Raw genomic sequence first — 12979 nt, forward strand, 5'->3', positions numbered from 1 at the left:
CATTTCCAAAGGTGGAGCCATGGCTCAGCTGGTAAGGCTTCTCCAATGGTAGTGCCATCCTTGAAGCTGGTCAAGGAACTCCTTCACTGACAGATTACTACATTTTGAGTGTGTGCTGGGCCTGGGAGGCTCTGCTCTTCCCCCTCTCCAGGTCACAGCTCCATCTCAGGCCACAGCTGGGCCACTAAGGACACAGATAAAGGATCTTCTATCACTGGCTCCTTTGAAGGAGCAAGCACAGGGCATGTGATAATACTGCACAAGCATAAAAGAGAACTGGAGATATCTGACCATAGAATTTTTTTCTTGAATCCCCCATCTGCCTAAAAGCAGAGCCTCTCCAAATAGCTTATTCTTTGAAAACCTAGAATTAACTAGGAAAGATGGACCATTATCTGCAGAGAGAATGCTATCCACCGAACAGTTGTTACAAATTACCATCTCTCCTTCATTTTCCTAAATGTTCACTTACCTTTGTGTTTTTCTTATTTTGTTTTTGTTTTTGTTTTTGTTTTGTTTGACAGGGTCTTACTCTGTAGCTCTGGAGGTCCTGGAACTCACTCTGTAGACCGGGTTGTCCTTGAACTCATAGAGATCTGCCTGTCTCTGCCACTCAAGTGTTCTACACAGCTGACAGAGCACCCATTGGCTTCCTTACAATTCCAGTGCATTCCAGCAACCTGACCCCTGAGACCTGTCAGCCTGGCTTTCATGTGAGTGCCATACCCACCACCCTGCAGAGAGAGTTCCTTCTTACAGGTTGTGGCAAAGGATTTGCAGGGCAATTGTCATTCTCTGAACTAAACAGAATGAATGGCGTGTCTTCTTTACAAACACAACCTAGCACATGATTGTCAGAGCTTTGTGAGAAATTTTATGTGTTTGGCCTGCAGGTATGTCTGTGCACCACATGTGTGCTGGTGCCCAAGAAAGCCAGAAGAGGGTCCCTTGGTTTACTGGCTGTTTCTGTGTGACAACTTGACACAGGCTGGAGTTATCACAGAGAAAGGAGCCTCCCTTGAGAAAATGCCTCCATGAGATCCAGCTGTAAGGCATTTTCTCAATTAGCAATCAAGGGAAGGAGGGCCCATTGTGGGCTGGTAGTCTTAGGTTCTATAAGAAAGCAAGCTGAGCAAGTCAGGGGAAGCAAGCCAGTAAATAACATCCCTTCATGGCCTCTGCATCAGCTGCTGCCTCCAGGTTCCTACCCTGTGTGGGTTCCTGTCCTGACTTCCTTTGGTGATGAACAGCAATGTGGAAATGCAAGCTGAATAAACCCTTTCCTCCCCAACTTCTTCTTAGTCATGATGTTTTGTGCAGGAATAGAAACCCTGACTAAGACACTTGGAAATGGAGTTACAGATTGTGAGGAGCCATGAGGGTGCTGGGAATTGAACTCAGGTCATCTGGAAGAGCAACAAGTGTTCTAAAGGCCCAGCCATCTCTCAGAGTTCTTCTGAGTAATTTAAATCTGAGAATCTATAAATGTAAGTCACATTTCTGATTCTACATGCTTATACAAACTGTGTCTTGATATTTGACAGTCACCATGTAAGTGGAATGTTCTTGTTTTCATCATAAACCAAAAAGACATTATACTTTTCTAAGTGGATCGAGATCATCTTAAAAAAGAACACCTGTGGGACTTGACAGAAATAGTGTAACAGCCCCATTCTTCTTTCTGGGTCTGTGAAGGCACTGACCAGATGCTGGCTTTCCTGAGCTGGGATTTGTCTTGGAAACTTTTCAACCTCCAGGCTTCTGTTCCTCCTGGCCAATCTCTATGGTCAGCAATTCTGAACCAGTCTAAGGTCCTCCCTTTACTTTCTATTCTCCTTCCAGTCCCTGGAAATCTTGTGCGCACAGGTACATGGGAATCACAGTATTTCTTAGTTACACTATCCAGAGCCCTGGTCATAGGGGGAACACAATGTGCCTACACACGACACAGAAGCCTTCCTAACGTGGCAAGGCCCTTAGGTGCAGCCTGGTGACTGGTTCATGGTGGGTGAACCAGTTTGCATAAATGTCCCCATGAGGCCCTAGGCTTTGTCCTAGCCTGGAGCACTGTTGGGACATAGGATAAACTTCAAGAAATGGGACCCAGGGGAAGGATTCACATCTTTGAGATGGGGATGTGTGCTGGCTAGTTTTATGTCAACTTGATATAAGTTAGAGTTATCTGAAAGGAGGGAACCTCAACCGAGAAAAGGCTTCCATAAGACCCGACTGTAAGGCATTTTCTTTCTTTCGTTTTCTTTCTTTCTCTCTCTTTCTCTCTCTCTCTTCCTTCCTTTCAATTTATTTATTATTTATTTAATATATATGAGTATCTGTAGCTGTTTTCAGACACACCAGAAGAGAGCATTAGATCCCTATTACAGATGGTTGTGAGCCACCATGTGGTTGCTGGGAATTGAACTCAGGTCCTCTGTGAGAGCACTCAGTGCTCTTAACCACTGAGCCATCTCTCCAGCCCCCCTCACCCCTCCCCGGGAATTTTCTTAATAGTGATTGATGGGGAGGGCCCAACCCATGATGGGTGATGCCACCCCTGGGCTGGTGGTCCTGGGTTCTGCAAGAAAGCAGGCTGAGGAAGTCAGGTTTAGCAATCCAGTAAGCAGCATCCCTCCATGGCCTCTGCATTAGCTCCTGCCTCCAGGTTCCTGCCCTGTGTGAGTTCCTGCTCTCACTGCTTTTGATGAAGAACTGAGATATGGAACCGTGAGTGAAATAAGTCTTTTCCTCCCCAATTTGCTTTTGGTCATGATGTTTTGTCATAGCAATAGTAATCTTGATAAGACAGCATATGCTTGCCCTCAAAGGTGATGCTGGGATCCACCCCCCATCCCCCCACTTTTCCCTCTCTCTCTTCCTCCCTTCCTCCCTCCCTCCTCCACTATAGGGATGTGCTGCCTCACCACAGGCCTAAAAGACCTTCAAAGCCCAAATCAACCTTTTCTTCTTTGGAAGTTGACTCACCCCTCAGATATTTGCTGTAGTAATGGAAAGCTAGCTCAGGTAAAGAGAGGAAGAGACGCCGACAAGCCACATGTTGTTTGACTGCATCTAGCTGAAAAGACCACCTACCTCATGGAAACTGTTTATTTCAGCTGGAGACACAGCCATTTTTAAAAAATTTTTTTTTTTATTACATATTTTCCTCAATTACATTTCCAATGCTATCCCAAAAGTCCCCCGCCTTTTTTTTTTAAAGGTAAAAACAGCTTTTTTTTTTTTTTTTTTTTTTTTTTTTTGCTTTCTTTCTAGGCAAACTGAGCCACACTCAAGAGCCAGAGAAAGGCAGATTTAACAGGTTTTGAATTTATTTTCTATTTTATTTACTTTTTCTTTTTTCTTCTTTTGAGATATGGTCTCACTATGTATGTTGCTCTGACTGACCTGGAACTCACTATGTAGACCAGGCTGGCCTTTCTCTGCCTCCTGAGTGCTGGGATTAAAGGTGTGCACCAACACACCTTTCTTGAACTTGCTTTTTCAACAGATATTTTTCTCCCTCACACTCATGCAGGACGGAAGGAAGTCTGATGTAAGGACACTGGAGCAAATATAGAGTTAATGAAGTCATTCCGCTTTCAGAATCTATTTTAAGATCTTTTATCTTGTTAAGATAAGGCAGACAAGTCAGTTCCCAGGGGAGCAACAAGAGTAGTTCTCTAAAGTCTGGAATCATGTAGCATCTTTGTTGAAATGGAGAAGTGACTCCTATTTAACTTATCACAGGAGAAGGAACCTCTCCACCGACGACCTGTGCGAGAGTAGCAATGGAGACCCACTCGTGAAGGAAATAAATAAATAAAAAATAAAAAAAGAATTTAAAAAAAGACACTGGCCTTTCTTTTCTGGAAGACTTAAAACTTAAAAAAAAAAAAAAAAGTCAGGTGTGGTGGCGCACGCCTTTAATCCCAGAACTTGGGAGGCAGAGGCAGGTGGATTTCTGAGTTCGAGGACAGCCTGGTCTACAGAGTGAGTTCCAGGACAGCTAGGGCTACACAGAGAAACCCTGTCTGGAAAAACCAAAAAAAAGAAAGAATTTATTTATTTTTATTTGTGTGATTGTTCTGCTTGCACGTATGACGTATGTATGTGCACGCCTGGTGCCGGAGAGGTCAGAAGGAGATATAGGACTCACCAGAACAGATGTTACCTTCTCTCTCTCTCCTTTCTCCCTCCTCATCTCTCTCTCTCTCTCTCTCTCTCTCCTCCCTTTCCCCTTCTCTCTTTCCCTCTCCTCCCTTCTCTCCTCTCTCCATCCTGGAACACACCCTGTAAAACTCTAGAACTCGAGATCCACCTGACTCTGCCTCCTGAGGGATGGGATTAAAGGCGTGGACCCCACTCCCACACAGTTCATTATCCTTTCTTAAAAGCTACTGAGAATCTCACGATACCAGGGAGTAATTAAGACCTTAGATTCTGTATATCGCTCAACATCTGTCTTTTACTTTGCACTGCTTTAGTGCTTTTCTTTCCTTCCTTCCCCTCTCCCCCCTCCCCCTTCCCTTCTTCCCCCTCCCATCCCCTCCCCTTCCCCCTCCTCCTCCGTTTTAAATTTTATTTTAGGTGTATGGGTGTTTTGCTGGCATGTATCTATGTACCATGTGGGTGCCTACTGACCATCGTGGTCAGAAAAGAACATCAGATCATCTAGAATTGGAGTTGTGATCTGCTCAAATGAAGGAATTGAACCTGGGTCCTCTGGAAGAGCATTCAGCGCTAACTGCTGAGCCATCTCTCCCCCCCCCCCCCGCCCCATACCCGCCCCTCCCCCCATACCCGCCCCTCCCCCCATACCCGCCCCCCCCTTCATTTTCTTGGTTCTGTTCCAGCTGCTCTCCACTAGCACCAGAAGCTCTTGGTCTACATCTAGCAACTCCATGCTGAGATGCGAAGCCCCTTGCAGCCAGTCCTTTCTCTGGAGGTGTTGCCCCGCCCCCCCAGCCTGCCCAGCTGGATTCTTGCACCTGAAGTCACATCCTCCTCTCCTTTTCTCAGCCCCCTTCAGCAGACTCCTACTGGCAATTTTAACAGTCTTTCACCTCTCCGTGAGAATCTCCTTGTTCGAAAAGATGGAAGAGCACTGCCCAAAGATGGAGTTCAAGACCAGTTCAGCTTGAGCCAACATCGACCTCCTGGCTTCCCTGATGATCCTCCTCTACAGTCAGACAGTTTCCTCCACAAAGGAGGCCTTGTATGTACTTGGGGAGACCCCATCTCGACTTTCCCCTTTACTCCCTGCTTTGACAGACAGGCAGACATTCCCAATCCTCACCAGTCACAACTGTCTCTCTGCCGCGTTGCTTTATGATTGGTGTCTCTCTATCACAGTCAAACGGAAGGAATTGAACCTGGGTCCTCTGGAAGATGGGTTTAACAGGGCTTTCTCTCCCTCCATCCCCTTTGTGTCTCTCCCTCTCCCAGTTTTGAGACAGAGCCTCACTGCATCACTTGGGCTGGCCTGGAACTCTCTATCTAGCTCAGGTTAGCCTGGAACTCATGATCTTCTTGCTTCAACCTTCATAGTTATAATTCTTCATTTATGTCTCTATTGCCCATAATGACTTTCACATTCTGTTCAGATAACGTTTCTGTCGGTCACCGTGGAAAATGTTGCTTTTCAGGAGAACCAATTGATTGAAAACACTGGTTGCTAGGATACGCATGAGCAGCCAGCTATTCTAGGTAGGCAGTGAAGGTAAAAACTGTGATTAGTGCTGTTTGCTGCTGTGAAGGAGAGGAAGATGCTAATACTGACTGCTGATGTTACCATTGCCAGCGTCATTGTCACCTTCCCTCCACCTCACCATTAGCACTGCTGCTATGGCCTCAGCCATCAGCACCTCCAACACCATCTTCACAGCTCCCATCTCATGTCTACCACCTACCTTTACCTCCACAGCTGCTACATCATCTCCACCATAACCACCTCCATCTCCATCACCTCCACCATCTCTACCTCCACCACCTCCACCATAACCACCTCCATCCCCACCATCTCCACCAATTTCTGCCATTATCACCTCTTCTATCTTGCTGTGTCATTGACAAGCCAGCCTGGATCATCAACTGCCTTCATTAGCATCACTGAGCAATACCAGTACTAGGCAGTAGGTTAGCAGTGTTAAAGTCATCCCACTCCATATCCAAGATTTTGAAATATGTGATAACTGAGGCTCTGGGACCTTGCTGGCAACTTCATGATTATATGACTCTGTGGCCTGTGTTGCAGGCCCTGGCTTTGTCGCTCTGAAAACAAGAACGACATTTTTCTGTAGCCGTCATCCTACAGGCTCTTATTTTGAGATTATAATCTGCTCAGACCAGTTTCTTGGTTTGTATCTAGGAGCTTCCAGGACAAGCTTCTGCTTGCTTACCCTTCCTTTGCATCCTCTGTGAAGTCAACATGCTTGTCTGTCCCCACATTTCCCTGACTTTAACTCTCTTTATCTGTATTCTAGTTCCTTGAGTACCAGCCAGTCATTTGTTCTTTTTTAAAAACTATTTATTTATTTATTTATTTATTTATTTATTTATTTATTTATTATATGTAAGTACACTGTAGCTGTCTTCAGACACTACAGAAGAGGACATCAGATTTTTGATACAGATAGTTGTGCGCCACCATGTGGTTGCTGGGATTTGAACTCGGGACCTTTGGAAGAGCAGTTGGTGCTCTTAACCACTGAGCCATCTCACCAGCCCCCAGTCATTTGTTCTTCAGACATCTCAATTCTTTCCTTCCAGCCGACTCTACTTCTGAGGGTGGGAGAGGAAACGCCTCTTTGCCGAGGCCCTTCTTCTTGCATCTCCACCCCACTGCCTTTGGTAAATTTGTCTGGCGCCATCTGTCAACTCCAGCATGCCTTCATTTTGGCTCACCATGTCAGCTTCCCTGGTTTCATTTCCTGGCTCATCTGGCCACATCCTTAGGGTTACCCATTTCAGCAATGGACTTTTCTGTCTTCTTGTTGAGCTATCATTTAATTTATTCTAATTCACTCAGTAACTATTTCTGCACTTAAAATCTTTTGGGGGAGGCTCCGCAGGAGCCGAACCAAGAACTCTTTTCTCTGTTGTGGGCGGTACTCGCTTCTGATGTGTCTGTAACCGTGATGGATCTGGTGATTCAGCCAAATCTAATAACATGCTTGAATGCCTGAACATTCTCTGGGATTCCATATCTGGCCATTGGCTTGACTAATTCTTTTAGGTAGAATCATTTGTCTACCACACCTTTTGGCGGTCCATCAGATTTGGTGGTGCTCTACCTCTGAGCTACATACTCAGCCCCTGAAGACCCAGACTTTTCAGGCCTTTATTAGCTCAGCTCAAACCACCCATCCTACACTCCCATTTCCCCTTCCCCTTCTGCAAATCCTCACAGTTAGTCTTCTGTCTGTCTGTCTTTCCTTCTTTTCTTTTCTTATCGGGGTCTTACTCTGTAGCTACTGCTAGCCTACAAGTCACTATACAGACCGAGCTGATCTCAGACTCCTAGAGATCCACCTGTTTCTGGATTAAAGGTATGTATCACCATGCCCAGCCATGTGACCTTCTCTTTATTTTTTTTTATTAGATATTTTCTTTATTTACATTTCAAATGCTATTCCGAAAGTTCCCTATATCCTCCCCCCGCCCTGCTCCCCTACCCACTCACTCCCACTTCTTGACCCTGGTGTTCTCCTGTACTGGGGCATATAAAGTCTGTAAGACCAAGGGGCCTCTCTTCCCAATGATGGCCAACTAGGCCATCTTCTGCTACATATGCAGCTAGAGACAGGAGCTCTGGGGGTACTGGTTAGTTCATATTGTTGTTCCACCTATAGGGTTGCAGACCCCTTCATCTCCTTGGGTGCTTTCTCTAGCTTCTCCATTGGGGGCCCTGTGTTCCATCCTATAGATGACTATGAGCATCCACTTCTGTATTTGCCAGGCACTAGCATAGCCTCACAAGAGATAGCTATCTCAGAGTCCTTTCAGCAAAATCTTGCGGGCATATGCAATAGTGTCTGGGTTTGGTGGCTGATTATGGGATGCATCCCTGGGTGGATTAGTCTTTGGATGGTCCATCCTTTCGTCTTAGCTCCAAACTTTGTGACCTTCTCTTATGAAACAATACACATTCTGGTAAATATGATAGTTTTTAGTGTCTTATCTTCTTCTTTTTTTTTTTTTTTTTACAGTAGTTAGTTTTATTAAGCACTTTGTAAACTGAGACTAATACGCTGACATCAGAGGATACCACTTTTTCACATTATCTCACCATCGTGGCATAGGTTATGCCAAGTGCCAGAATGCCCCTTTCTACTTGTCCTAAGGATTGGGTGAAGGTGGGGACAGATCCTTCCACTTTAGGAAAGTCATGTTCATGTCACAATACACCTGGTTTAAATGGAGCAACAAAATTCTAAAGGACATTCTACCCACTTTCTCAATCTCTTTTTTCCCACGAGGTCCTGACTTTCCCACCAATCAAATTTGAGATGTTCTAAACCCAAATATTTCTATCCAGTTGAGTGCAATGGGGTAGACACAGAAGACACCTCATCTCAACTTACATCTTTGGGATTAAACAGCATTGAACAGGGTAGGTGATTTACAGTCAAAATCAAGCGAAGATTTTCAAAGCATCATCAACAGAAATGTTAAGAGTGACATTTGGGGCTGGTGAGATGGCTCAGTGGGTAAGAGCACCCGACTGCTCTTCCGAAGGTCCAGAGTTCAAATCCCAGCAACCACATGGTGGCTCACAACCATCCTTAACGAGATCTGGTGCCCTCTTCTGGAGTGTCTGAAGACAGCTACAGTGTACTTACATATAATAAATAAATAAATCTTAAAAAAAAAAAAAAAAGAGTGACATTTGAATTCAGATCCAGAAGAAGTGCTACTGGGAGATACTGAGGTCTTAGTCAATATCAGAAAGGGTTGGGAATGACCTTTTAGACACTGTTCTGTAAGAATGCTTTGGCCAATCAAGTCTGGGTCTGCTGAACCAGATATCCCGAGTGCTGCACAGCTGGCACGTGTGCAGCTCCATCACAGAGTGCTCTCCAGTGTGTGATAGTTGTCTTTAAAGCTCTTCAGTTCGAGGAAGTGCTTAGGACGTTTGCTCTTCTGACTGGAGGGCAGGTATGTGACCTGGATTGTTGTTGGCGACATTTCAGGTGACTGAGTTAGGTCTTTGGCTGCTGACTGGTGTTGTCTCTGAGAACTTCCAATTCGTGCTTTGACCACAGTGGCCAGCTCACTCAGGCCTCTTGATATCGCAAGTACTCACTCTGGCTAAAGACCCCTGTCCCATAGCGGGCGGTCTCATATCCATCCAGGAGAGTATCAATGAGGGCCTTGCCAACACCCTTGAAAGGAGTGCTAGTATTTTGCAGATCTAGCAAGTAGGAGCGGAAATTCTTACCCAGTAAAGAACAGGGGTGCCGACCTTCAGCATGAAACGGGATCTCAGAGGCACGGATGGCATCTAGAGCTTTCATTCTGTATAGATAGTTGTAGCAACTTTGATTCCCCTGGGTTTCCAGCTGCAGTAGTCTGGTATCATCATCTGCAAGGAGCTGGGGTTCATACTTGATATCTTGAACTCTGGATAGTCGAATATCGATCTCCTCTTTTAAGTCCTTGGGGGCATTGTGTCCCGCAGGGACATGAGGTCCCCTTCTAGATTTCATTGCAAAGCACATGATTTGTCTCTTCACAAAAATAAACAGCAGTACGAATACCAGGCTCCCATATGCCATCACCAGCACGACATTCACTCCAGAAAGCCAGTTACTACTAGACGCCATCGTCTCTCTCTCCGGGAACACCTGCTAGGACAGTCCCGCCGCGCTTGAGCGTTAGCCCAGGCTCTGCCGAAGCCAGGGCACCTAGGTTCCCTGGAGCTCTCCGAGCATTTCTATATGGTTTTCGATTTAAAAAAAAAAAAAAAAAAAACAGGCTAGAGTCCGTCAGAAAACATGGTGGATGGGGGCGCTAGTTAATCATAGGACCTTCCTCGTGTCTTATCTTCTTAACAGTATCCATAATTTAATTACTTTATACATTTCTAATAAGAACTAACAAGTATCAGGAATGAAAGATCCAAATAGGAGGCTGAAGAGATGGTTCAGTGGTTAAGAGCACTTACTATCCTTATAGAAGACCTAACTTCTGTTTCCAACAGTGCTAACACTGCTTCTGACCTTCATGGGCTTCTACACACACACACACACACACACACACACACACACACACACACACACAGAATAATGAAGAAAGGAAAAATAGGGTCAATTTAATATTACAATATTCTGGTAGGTTACTATACCATATAATTTAATTCTCAAGAACATTATTAATTAATTGACTAATTAATCAATCTATTTTTTAGTGTGTCTGTTGGGGATGAGGAACTTAGGTCTCAGGCACACTAGATATGAACTCTACCAGTGAGCTACCTCCGAAGTCCCCATTCTGAAATTTGATAGAAAATTCAGAATAGTAGGAATTTTTCTCTCTCCAAAGTGTCTTATAAGCTGTTGCTTTCTTTCTTTTCTTTTCTTTTTTTTTTTTTTTTTTTTTTTGGTTTTTTTCGAGACAGGGTTTCTCTGTATAGACCTGGCTGTCCTGAACTCACTCTGTAGACCAGGCTGGCCTCGAACTCAGAAATCCGCCTGCCTCTGCCTCCCGAGTGCTGGGATTAAAGGCGTGCGCCACCACGCCCGGCTTCTTTTCTTTTCTTTTTTTGTTTGTTTTTTTTTTTTTTCGAGACAGGGTTTCTCTGTGTAGCCATGGCTATCCTGGAACTCACTCTGTAGACCAGGCTGGCCTTGAACTCAGAAATCCGCCTGCCTGTGTCTCCAAAGTGCTGGGATTAAAGGCATGTGCCACCACTGCCCGTCTAGCTGTTGCTTTCTACCTAACCACAGAGCAAACTCTAGAAGGAAATTTAGCCACTTCCTCCTGCCATCCTTTACAGCAGTAGGACATTCACAGGACAAACAGGTGTGTGCGACACATCTGTATGTGTGCTTATTGGAGCAGTTGGTGCTTATCTTTAAAGGTCATCAATGCCTTAAGCTTTAGTTCTGTGCTCGTTCTATGTCTTCTTTCTTCTTTATCTTTTTAATTTTTGTGGTGCTGTGGGTCAAACCCAGGGTGTCATATATAAGGGCTATATTCTGCCAGTGCCTTACACCCCAAGACCACAATGGTATTTTTGATCGACACAACCATTGTATATTTACAACTAATGTTGGGTTCTCATTTCCCATCCAATGGATTTTCAAAGTTTTGTTGACTTCTGTTCTCTTCCCTTTCAAAAAACATTCTTTTTTTTTTTTAAATTTGTTTTTTTTGAGACAGGGTTTCTCTGTATAGCCCTGGCTGTCCTGGAGCTCACTCTGTAGACCAGGCTGGCCTTGAACTCAGAAATTTGCCTGCCTCTGCCTCCCAAGTGCTGGGATTAAAGGCATGCGCCACTATTGCCCATCAAAAACCATTCTTAATTTATTTATTTTGTTGTACATGTATGAGTGTTTTGCCTGTGTTTATGTATGTACATCACACCATGCCTGGTGCCCTCAGAGTTCAGAAGATGGCATTAGACCACCCTGGGACTGGAGTTATGGGTGGTTGTGAGTCACCATGTTGGTTCCGGGAGCAAAACCCAGGTCTTCTCCAAGAGCAAAAAGTGCTCCTAACCACTGATCCATCATTCCAGCTCTCTCTTCTATTATTCCTTGATTCTGTCCCGGTTGGCTTTCCCAACGGAAACAACAGTGTGGTCTCTGAAGGTATAAAACAGCCTGTGCGATGATATTATTGTTCCTTCTCTGGTGGAAGTTAATATCAACCTCTACTTTCAGAAAAGCACAGCTCTGGCTAGCACACACCCAGCATGTGTGGTGTCACCTGGAATGATGTGAGAGCAAAGTATCGGGCAGGTCCCTGACCTGTGCAGCGAGTTTATAGCACATGAGACTGTGAGAAAGGCCTGTGGATTCAGTGGGCTCTTAATAATGGTGTGGAAGAAATTCACGTGCAGTAAAAACCATTTATAGAATTTTGATCTTTTTGATAAATTATATGAAATATCCTATACTTTAAGAATGTAGGCTTTGTGCTAGATGATTCTGTCACACTTCAGGATAATGTAAGTGTTCTAAATGCATTTGGGGTTGAGTAGCCTAAGCTTTGATGTTTTGTTCGTTTAATTAAGTTAACTGCATCTCTGAAATGGGGAGGGGGTTGGTTCTGGAAGTCCAGCTTAGCTAAGCAAACCCCGGATACTGAATTCCATTTACAACCCTCAAAGTTCATAATATTTTTAAGTCACCATGGTGTTCTCTCTCTCTCTCTCTCTCTCTCCCTCTCTCCCTCTCCCTCTCTCCCTCTCTCCCTCTCCCCCTCCCCCCTCTCTCTCCTGTGTGTGTGAGTGTGTGTGTGTGTGTGTGTGTTATGTGCTTAGGGATTGAACCTGGGGCTTTGTGAATGTTTGGAACACAATCATTTGCTGAACCATTCATTCCTATGAACATTATGTGGTTAAAGACTCTAAAGCTCTGAGGAGGATATTGAGTGCTACTTTCTGAGCGATCTGACTGGGGAATTACGGTGAAGTCAAGAGCAGGAAGGTCAGCTATATATAAAACACTAGCTCGCGTAGCTTTTCTTATAATACACAACTCACACTAAAAATATTGGCACTGTATAAGCAAAACTGTCCTGATACCCACCTAGAAAAAGAAATAACTGAAATCTGGCCTGAGGTTTTATGGAGTAAAAAAGATTAAACTCAGTCTCCTAGTCTGTCAAAAAAGCAGCTTTTCCTTTTTGTCTTTTCTTTTGTAGGGATATAAATGGTAGATTTCAGTTTCAGAGCCCCAACTGCAAAGCCAGGGGTGAAACAGTACCTGCTTAGGTGGACTAGACAGGAATGGAGCTATTGTTTCCTCCATATGAG

The 12979-nt window shown here is 44.6% G+C and overlaps 1 protein-coding gene and 1 pseudogene across 23 annotated transcripts in view; both read right to left on the minus strand.

Annotated features, from left to right (window-relative positions):
• The window catches only part of Dlgap1 (DLG associated protein 1), an 874571-nt gene that overhangs the window by 117441 nt on the left and 744151 nt on the right, over positions 1-12979 (minus strand). The gene's annotated exons all lie outside the window — the stretch shown is intronic.
• Positions 8884-10024, minus strand: LOC110312440 (lipid transport auxiliary protein 1 pseudogene; annotated as a pseudogene).

This window comes from Mus caroli, unplaced genomic scaffold (genome assembly GCF_978045245.1).
Source record: "Mus caroli unplaced genomic scaffold, Mus_caroli_1 scaffold_18, whole genome shotgun sequence".
NCBI lineage: Eukaryota > Metazoa > Chordata > Mammalia > Rodentia > Muridae > Mus > Mus caroli.